The sequence below is a fragment of the Echinops telfairi genome, unplaced genomic scaffold (assembly GCF_000313985.2).
Source record: "Echinops telfairi isolate 266 unplaced genomic scaffold, ASM31398v2 ScPeMD7_9;HRSCAF=40, whole genome shotgun sequence".
Taxonomy (NCBI): domain Eukaryota; kingdom Metazoa; phylum Chordata; class Mammalia; order Afrosoricida; family Tenrecidae; genus Echinops; species Echinops telfairi.
Window position 1 is genome coordinate 49,388,627 of NW_022103906.1, and position 11,150 is coordinate 49,399,776.

The window sequence follows — 11,150 nt, forward strand, 5'->3', positions numbered from 1 at the left end:
AAAATGTTAAAAGAAAAAAGACAAAGATGTCACTTGGGGGACTTATGGTACATCCAACCCCAGTCATGGCATTTCCAATGGTGTCATATGCATGTGAAGATTGTACAATGCATAAGAAAGATTGAAACCCTGAGGGAATTGCTTGCTGGTACTGGAACACAGTATTGAATATAATGTGGGCTGCCAAAACATGCATAAGGTTTTCAGCAGCAACTTCCTCCAAAGTGGGGAGCCACTTCTTCATTGTCTGTTCTAATTCTGAAATCTCTGCTGAAACCTGTTCCCTCTGAGTGACCCTGATGGCATTTTAAATACCATAGGTTTCAGCATCACAGCAACATACCAGCCACATGGTATGAAAACTGACAGAAGAGTGGTGGCTTACAGGTTGCTGTGATGCTGGAAGAAGCTATGTCACCGATATTTCAAATGCCAGCAGCATTTTATATCATTTGGACATGTTGTCAGGAGAGACCAGTCCTTGGAGAAGGACATTCTGTGTGGTAATGTGAAAAAGAGGGCAATCCTCAAGGGGATGGATTGACATCATGGCTGCAACAATGGGCTCAATCACGGGAATGCTTTTGAAGCCTTGTTCTTCTTCATAAAATTCAGGTTCTCGGATGATTTGCTATGCATGTTTCTGTTCTCGAGTGCACAAGTTCACCAGGCGTGGGACCTGACCCGATTCAGCTAACAACAACGAGAACATGAACCACAGGAGGACTGAACAAATCTGTGTTGGGAGAAGCAAAGCCAGAATATTGCTTAGGAGAGAGAATGGTGACTCTTCTATTTGTGAACTTTGGACACGGCACCAGGAGGAAATGTACCTTGTCATTGGAGAAGGAAGCACACAGTGCTTGGAAGACCCACAGCAAGACAGATTCACGTGATATTTGCAATCATGAGTTCCAACATAAAAAAGCTAGTGAGGCTGGTGCAAGATTTGGCAGTGGTTCTGTCCTGTTATATAAGGTGGCTAAGTCAGAACCGATTAGCTGGTATTACACAATGACAACAAATACTTGTCAAGGTTTGAAGGAATTCTGATCTTAAAGATGAGATTATATTATTAGAGACTAAATCAGAAAAGGGAAGATGAAAGTATAACTTATTCATTCACTCACTCAAATTATATATATATATATATGTATATATATTTTTTAATCATTTTATTGGGGGCTCGTACAACTCTTACCACAATCCATCCATCCATCGTGTCAAGCACATTTGTACATTTGTTTTCATCATCATTCTCAAAACATTTGCTTTCTATTTGAGCCCTTGAAATCAGCTCCTCATTTTTCCCCTCCCTGCCCACTCCCCCTCCCTCATGAACCCTTGATAATTTATTAATTATTATTATTTTGTCATATCTTATACTGTCCGATGTCTCCTGTCACCCGCTTTTCTGTTGTCTGTCCCCCAGGGAGGAGGTTATATGTAGATCATTGTAATCGGTTCCTTCTTTCTACTCTACCTTCCCTCCACCCTCCTGGTATCACCACTAATCCTGAAGGGACCATCTGTCCTGGATTCCCTGTGTTTCCGGTTCCTAATCTGCACCAGTGTACATGCTCTGGTCTAGCCAGATTTGTAAGGTAGAATTGGGATCGTGATAGTGGAGGGTGGGGGTGGGCGGGAGGAAGCATTAAAGAACTACAGGAAAGTTGTATATTTCATAATTGCTACCCTGCGCCCTGACTGGCTCATCTCCTCCCCGCGACCCTTCTGTAAGAGGGTGTCCAGTTGCCTACAGGTGGGCTTTGGGTCTCCACTCTGCACTCCCCATCATTTACAATGATATGATTTTTTGTTCTCTGATGCCTGATACCTGGTCTCTTCGACACCTCGTATCACACAGGCTGGTGTACTTCTCCCATGTGGGCTTTGTTGCTTCTGAGCTAGATGGCCACTTGTTTATTAAGTACCTTCCATACAGTGGGAACGTCTTAGCCCAGAGAAGAAAAAGATAAGCAAGATGCTACCTCTGCCTGAATTGATAGTTTGTCCAAGAAACATTTTTTAAATGTTTTAAATATTTTAAAAATCAGCACTGCCTTGTTAAAATTAGTCTCTTGGAGAAATGGTCCAGTTTGTCTCAAATTCAGAGTTTTTCTATCCTGAAGAAAGATGCAGACATTCAGACTGATACTATTCAGATACTTTATAGATTATTTAAATGCCATCAGAATGCCTGCCTAGCTTTTACTTCAAATTAGGCTGTTGGAACTTTTTCTAAAACAAAGAACTATCCCCCAATTTGGTGATGTATAAAAAATCTTCTTGAGCAACATGAACATTAGATACAGTGTTTCCAAAATAATTTTGTAGCAGCTAAATAACTGTCTTACTTAGATATCTTGGGAAAAGGTGTACCTAAAAATACTCTTGTTTGTTTACAGTCCATAAAGATACACTTACTTGTTTAAATTTGAAAATATACTTATTTGCTTAATTTTCTTCTGTGACTGGGAAATAATTTCTATTCCAAATGGCTTTACCTGACCCTTGCTTTTTATCATCTTAAAAACTTTTCTAATACTAAATAGCAAAAACTCCTATCATAAAAATGAAACATCATTAATATGCTTTCACACAATAATTTAAAATATAGTCATAAACTGAGCATTTATGCTATATAAAAACAATCTGAAAGACTTTTAATATATTTTCCTTGATTATTATTTGTATAAAATTCACCTATTGGATGAAAAGGATCTAACTTAAGTATACATATACTTTGTTTAAAACTGAAAATTCTAATTTTTTGCCATCTATTCAATGTTCAACTCATATATTCTCAAAAGGAAAATATTTTTATTCATTCCATATTTACAAGTATACCTAGCCATGGCAGGTAAACATCATAACAAATGATGTGGAAAATATGTTTGACCAAGTTGAATGTCACTGCTTGAGGGATTTAAACTAAAGCATAAACGTTAGAATGTAAAGCATACTTAACCTTGAAAACCACTTCAGTTAAGGTTTTAAAGGTTAAAAATATTTTTAAATGCCCTTACTATTTTTAAATCGGACATATTGGAACCTCAAACTGTCCTAGATAATATATATCCACTCATCTTTAAGTTCAAGATATATTTGTTCAATTTTCTACTGCATGCAAGTATCAAGTGTGTGGTGTGGAGAAGACATGCAGCAAGAAGCAGAAACATGACTATGATTTAGTAAATACCTGACCTGAACGGTATCACTAGAAACAGCAAATGTGGTTTTGTGAATAACTGAGCAACATTGGCTAACAGTGACATTACACATGACAAAGTACAACTGCACCGGAGGCTGAGTTCTGCAATCACTGGTGGTTTGAACCCTTGACCGTTCCATTACCAGCCAAGTACTTGGTTATTTTGCCACCAGGGTGCCTTATATAATCTAAAACACCCCTGCCATTGAGTTGATTCCAATTCACAGCAACCTTACAGGACGCAGGTAACTGTTCCTTAGGGTTTCTGAGGCTGTAAATCTTTCCAGAAACAGACAGCCTCATTTTTTTCCTAAGGAGCAGTTAGTGGGTTGTAACGTCACAGGCTTAACTCATTCTGCTAACAGGGATCCTTTGTACAATATAAGTATGCCATAATTAGACCTATTAGTCTATCTCACTTGTATTAACTTTGCCATAAGAGTACCTTGCCTTAAGAGTGACAATATCCTTACACCAAAACACTAGTCTCAACTTTTGTAAAAGTGTGCTCTTGAATCTTCCACCTGTATAGACAGTTGCCTTGGTGACAACCTTTTATATCTTTAATGATCCTGATCCCTGGAGATGATGTAAATGCAGCTTTACACACTGAGCAGCAACTTCCCAGCATTGTTCTGATGAGTAATGTATAAAGGAATCTGTGATATGAATACTAATTACTCTTAAAAATACATGAATTTAAAAATCTACTTGGGAAATGTTGAAACATATAGCATATTTAGTTTATAGTAAATGAATATGCTAGGAAAATATTTTGAAAGAAGGATCGCATCATTGTGGAATTATAGTAATATTAAAATAGCCCCAGTAGAGAAATAGCAGATTCAAGAATTTAAATTCAGGAAGCCGGGGACAGTGTCATTTATACCAGTATATCTTTTAGTCATAGTGACTAAGCAGCAACTGAAACCATTCTTCTTTACTTTCTTCTACAAGTTTGAAATTCAGATATCTAAATTTTCAGTGTTTGGAAAGAGAGCTACTAAGGACAAATCCAACGGCCCAGAATTGATGCTGAATGGTTGACTGGCACCTATGCTAAACACATTAGCAGGCTCTCAGCACTATGGACAAAACAAACCAGCTTCAACATCTTGCAGCTCTCTGCTCCATGCAATGAAGTTCTGTGATGTTTTCTTTCTGGAGTTTACTATCTCTTGAAATTAGCATCTCTATACAAATCTTCTGATCCCTTCCTACTAACTTCAGAAGAAGAAAAATATGACCTTCTGGGAAGAAACACTGTGTGTTCTGTGTTCTTGTGACTTACGAGTCAAGAAAACAACCTCAGTTGTTCTGTTTTCAGCTACTTAGAGCAGAAAGATGACTCTGAGAAAACTAAATTGTCCTGCAACAAGCAGTCTCAGGCAGAGAAATAGATTTACACCACTAGATGCTCTCACAACAAACACACATCTCCTAGTTAGAGAAGCCTACTTAGCGACCATTTGAAAGTTTTGCCACTTCAAATGGCAAACACTGGGAATGGAATCAGAGATGGAGAAAATGGCTTCTGGCAATCCAAATTCGTTAGATAGACAAGCCTAACAGAGGTTCCTGACTGGAAAAGCTGATATTCTTCAAGTCAACCTGATTCCATAGTCCATGCACTTCTTCCCTCAAACGTCTAGTGTGATATGGAACAGACATTACAGTACCACTCACAGAAGACATTCAGGAAAATTATAATGACCAGAGATATAGAATATTATCTGATATCCACCAAATATGAACTTATGTTGAGTGAAGCATTGACTTCAAAACACTAGAGGTGGTACCTTGTAGTGCATACATCAGATTTTTATTGAATCTGGATTTGCATTCTATTTAACACCTACTGAGTATTTGTTATGTGTTCAGCATTCCAAGGGCCCTGGTGGAATAGGGTTACACTTTTAGTGTAACTCATTGTTAGCTACCAACCACAAGGTCACTACCTCCAAATCATCAGTCGCTCCTCAAAGATATCTTTGCGTTCAACATTTTTTTCTCTTTCTTTTTTTATTAAAATATATTATTGAGGGTTCTTACAACTCATATAAGAATCCAAACATCAATTGTATTGAGCATATTCGTACATATGTTGTCATCGTTATTTTTAGACATTTATTTTCTATTGAGCCCTTGGAATCACTTCCTCTTTTCTCTCCCACTCCCCTCATAACCCCTTGATAAATTATAAATTATTAATTTCATATCTTACACCACCACTGTCTCCTTTCCCCATGGTTGCTGTTGTTTGTCCCCCTGGAAGTGGATGGTGGTGGTGGTTATTTTTTAATCATTGCAATTGGTTCCCTCTTCCTCCACTCCACTCCCCACCTTCCCCCTTCCCATTCCTGTTCTTGGATTCGGTGTATTGTGAGCTCATATCACTTATCTGGACCCGTGTACAGGCTCTGGTCTAGCCCGCAGTGAAAGGCAGGACTGAGGTCATGACAGTGGGTGATGAGAAAGCCTCAAGGAACCAGAGGGATATTGTGTGTTTCCTCAGTGTTTACTGTGCTCTGGTTGACTCATCCCTTCCCTGTGACCCCTAGGTGAGGGGACGTCCCATTGTCTGCAGATGAGCTTCTGTCCCCCTTGTTCTCAATAATAATGTGTGTTTGTTTGTTTGTTTCTTTCTTATGGGTCTTCTGGTGCCTGGTACCCGGGTCTTGATGACACCTCATGATGGCACAAGCTTCTTACATGTGGGCTTGTTGCTTCTCTGTTAGATGGCCACTTGTTTAACTTCAATCTTTTAAGACCCCAGATGCTGTATCTTTTGATAGCCGGGCACCATCTGCTTTCTTCACCATATTTGTGTATGCAACCGTTTTGTCTGCAGTGATTGTGCCAGAGGGTGAGCATCACAGAATGCCAGTTTGTTAGAACAAAGTGTTCTTGCATTGAGGCATATTGTGAGCAGAGGCCAGATGTCCATCCACTACCTCAGTGTATTGCCATATAAGCATTTTAAAGAGGTATTTTATGTTTAGTTACCCATATATTGAGTAATTTCAATTTTTGTTCAAATGAAATAGGTGGTGCATTCTCTATAATTAATAGGCCTAAAGGTGTGATTTCTCTTCTCTCCTAATCACAAGACACCATTGGCTTGTAATCGACTTGATGGTAGTGTTTTTTGAAAAGCAGTAAACATTTATTAACTTATAAGTACCTACCACATATTAACTAATTTAATCCTTATAATAATACTATACAGTTGTTATAGGATTGAAATATTAAAAACATGAACAAACAGAGGCACAGAGTAATCAAATAACTTGCCCCCAACCCCAATGTACAAGGGGTACTCCCCAAAGTGAAATTTCCCCAAAGTTATGTATTTAAATTTTTTAACACAATTACCTTATCATCTTCAAAGTACTCTCCATTACACTTAATACACTTGTCAAATCAATGATTCCTTTCTTGGAAAAATGTTTCAAACTCATCTGTTTGAATGGATGACAGCATCTCCATCATTTTTTTCTTTACCTTTTCTATGTCATCAAATCGCTGTCCTTTCATGTCCCTCTTCATTCGCAGAAACAAAGAGAAGTCACAGGGAGCAGTCAGGTGAGTAAGATGCTTGAAGCAAGAGAGGCATGCTATCATTTGCCAAAACGGGTGCACTGATATGGCTGTAGGAGCAGGTGCATTGTCATGGTGGCAAAACCAGTCCCCAGTCTTTCACAAATCGGGCCCTTTTGGTCGCCCACTGTTACACTCTTTTCAGAACCTCTAAAATAGAAAGCTTGATTAGCAGTTGGACCTGGTGGAATTAACTCCAAATGTACAAGTTGACATTTTTGTTGATTCAGGAAATTGACGGTCATCCGGAATGAGGTTTGTCATCAGTTGACAACCACTGATACACTTGAGTTTTTCCCATAGTGCTGTCCTTGTTAAGCCGTGTTCAACATCACCACAGTTTCTGTGGCCTTTTTCACTAGCAAGAAACAAAATTTCACAGCTGCACACTGTCCTCTTAAATCACAAAATCAAGATTCGAGCATAAGTGCTTTTAGGAAAAACTTGTGACTAGAGAGAACCATCCCAGGAGACATCACTGAGTGCACCAACTCCGAGCCGGCTGCTGGATGCTCGCCTAGTGGGAAGAATTTGTACTACGAAAACCCTGCCCAGTAGAGCTTTATCCAGCTTTTGTGGGTACCCCCTCATAAAAAAAACAGGATAAGGAATTTAATTCAGGCAGCCTAACTACATAATCTTAACTATGTCCTTAACCTAAACATTATTGTCTTATAACTGTTCTTTCTAATGACATGTCATAATTCCACCTCAGACTGAAATATTGGTAGGTATTGCAAAATTAGAAAACCCAAAAAGGTGGTTCCATTCTGCCCTAAAGGATCACTATGAGTCAGCATCAACTGGATGCCAGTCAGCATACTGAGGGAAAGAATAATGCTACATTGAAATGTATTTTCTATTAGTGGCACCGTTTGTCATATATAATCAGCAATTCAAATAAAGCAGAGAACAAAGTAAGTCCCAGTTGGCTTTCCCACCAATGATCAGAGACCTCATTTAAGACAAGATTAGCAGTTACCTTCAAGTTGCTACATTTCAAACGTGTCCCTATGTTAAAGTTCTGGGAGTTCAAAAACTAGAACAAAATTCTCAATGGTATTCTTCTACTCTATAACTAAAATGTCAGAACATACGTTATTCTACTTATAGGACTTGGAAAAGCTATTTTTCACTTTGCTTAAAATAAAACCAGGTCTGTTAACATTTCAATGTTTTCTGAGTTGACACTGAAACAAATTTTTTTCTCTTTGCTTAAAAAATACATTCCATGTAGTTTTAGTGCTTTGCCTTATCCAGTAAGTACACATGCACACACACACATATAAACTCACATGTACACATCTCTCTCCCACCTACCCCTTCTTGATTAAACTCCAAAAAGTGGTCAGCTTTGTTCTTAAAACATTCTCCAGAATGTTATATCTGCAGAGTTTACCATTGCTGGGTTTTAAAGTCAGATAGGTTCTCACTTAAAGCAAATATTCATATACAAATATAATTTGGTATTGTAGGCACAATCATGTCTCATCACACACACACACACACACACACACACACACACAGATCAATTGTAAGGTCTACTCCTAGTGAATGTGTGACCCAACCTGGCAAAAACAATTTCACATATTGTGATTAAACTAAACATCTCAAGATGAGGCATTGTAGGAGGGAAACCTATGTAAATGCAATGGAATTACAAAGGTCCTTATAGGAGCAACATGCAGAAGGTCAGAGTTCAGAGTTGTACCACAGATACTCGTGGATAAACCAAGTTTTTCAGCACATTTTTAATGCAGTTTTTGTGGTAAAATTAGGTGCCTCAGCTGATATTTGGGTCAGCTTATACTAGAGTATATATGGTGAATTTGAAAGCATATATTTGGAATTAAATTTGAAAGAGAAAGATACTACTCTTTTGACTTGAAGATGGAAGAAGCTATTAGTCAAGGAACAAGACAAACTTTAGAAGCTGTAAAAGATGCGATGGATTCTCACCTAGAATCTTCAGAAAGAATGATGCCCTGCTGACACCGAATTCTGAGCCAAGTGAATCCCATTTCAACACCAGAGCGTTAGCATTGTAAGACAATAAACTCATATTGTTTAAGTCAGTAAATGTATGGCAATTTTTTTACAGTAGCAATAAGAAAATACTATATTGGGAAACCATCCATAATTTGGATTATAGTGCTAGCAAAGAATATTGAAAGGACCACGAATGACCAGAAGAAAAATTAAATCTGCCTTGGAAAAAGTACAGCTAGAATGCTCCTCAGAAGCAAAGATGGCATGACTTGTCTCACACAATTTGGACATGTTATCAGGAGAGACCACTGCTTAGAAAGAAGTACCCTCAGGCTCATGTCTGATCCTTTTGACTCTCAGTTCTGTGTTTTCCATTGTGTAACTTGCTACATTAGCCTTCCTGTCCAGAGCCAAGAGATGCAAAACTTTGGTGGGCTGCTGTCCACGCCCATAATGGGTACCCATGGGAAGTCCTCTTGTTGTTCACCGCCCTAGTCGGTGTGTGCAGCTGTGACTGGATGGCAAAGTCACCCGAGCAACTCAGAGTTTGTTGCTTTATAAACCGGAGTTTGAGTAGCGCTCTGGTCCAAGAGACACTGAATGATAGCTGAGTCCCAGTCGCCAGCTCCAATAAAGCTTCTCCGTCAACCAGTATGGCGTGGTCCTGATTGATGTGGGAACTGGGTACAACCAGAAAAACATCATGCTCAGTAAAGTCGATGGGCAGCAAAAAGGGAGAAGATGGGGGTGGACACCATGACTGCAACAATGGGCTCAAATATAGCAAATGTGAGGATGGGGAAGGACCAGGTGGGGTCTCGTTCCGTTGTGGATAGGTTCACGGAGTACGCGTGCCACCTGACAACAGCAAGCCCCTGGCAACGGTCTGTAACCTGGGACTTAGTTCCAAAGAAGACAAATATAGCAACGATTATGTTTAATACAACTGACTATATCCTTCAGAATATAGAATCTATAGGATTCCCATCCCCTTATCTAAGCATCCCATGTCCGCCCAATGAACCATAAAGACTATATGTAGTGAAATCGGTACATCAACTTTTCACTTCTCCAGGAGCATTTTCATGAGTGCATTTATATTATGAAAGATAGAATATCAACTCTATAAGTGTCTGATGTAGGTTCCACTTAATATGCTATTAGTAATCCTATAAATGTCCCATAGTTTTCTTATCATTGAGTATAGTTTTAAAGCCTTTATTAATCTTTGAAGATTACATACAGGATCCAGGAAATGATTACTCAAAAGAAAAAAAAACAACCCTCAAACTGAGTGCCATCAAGTCCATTTTGACCCAGCAACCCTACAAGACAGAGTAGAAATGCCTCTGTGGGTTTCCAACAAACTAACTTTTTATAGGAGTAAAAAACCTCATCTTTCTCCAGTAAGTGGTTTTGAACGGCTGACCTTCTGGTTAGCCCAATGCATAACCTACTATGCTGCCAGGGTTCCACTATGTGATTACTCATATCGAATAGCTGGTAGTTAATTTCTCTGAAAGCTAGCTATCACCCTGCAAGAGCGTGTTATTGGCTCTGTTTGCTGATGCACGGAAGAGGGTCACCTGCAGATTGACCCTTAGTCTGTTGATTTACTTTGACACCCTTCTCTGAGCTTTCTCCAACCAGCACATATGTTGTTCTGCTGCAACTCTGTTTTCTGCTATCATCAGCCTCCTCTCTGATAATGCCAAAATTTTAGAAAAGGTTACATTTGTATGTGTTTGGGGGCAAGACTCCATGCCTGACTGGAATTCAGGCTGAACACTAATTCAATCACAGTGTTGACCCAGCAAACGTTCTATACGGTAACTAAACAGCTCTCTACAGGATCAGCACAGAATGTTCCTGTGGAGTCAGCTCAAGCGCAAAAAGATGGCCTTGTGCCCACTACTGGTTTAACTCGAGAATTTTTCATTTGAGTTTGAATTTACAAGTATTTAAACAGCGTCTTTTCATTAAATGAAACCCTCCTTTCCTACAATTAAAAAGGTTTTCATTTCTTTCTGTTTCCCTAGATTTAGATTTTAGTTCTCCCCAAACTCCGCATTATAAATTGGATGTTAATGTTCTGAAAACAGAAGTACAGACACAAGACATTGCTTCTGTGAGACGTTGTTGTTTGCTGTTGTTTTTGTTGTTGGATACCATCAAGTTAGTTCTGAAGCATAGTGACCTTATGTATAACAGAATGAAACACTGCTTTCCTGTGTCATCATCACAATTTTCTCATGTTTAAGCCCATCAATGCAGCCACAGGATCAATCCATTTACCACATATGCCGTCCTTCTCCAGGGCCTGGTCTATCCTGACAACCTGTCCTGC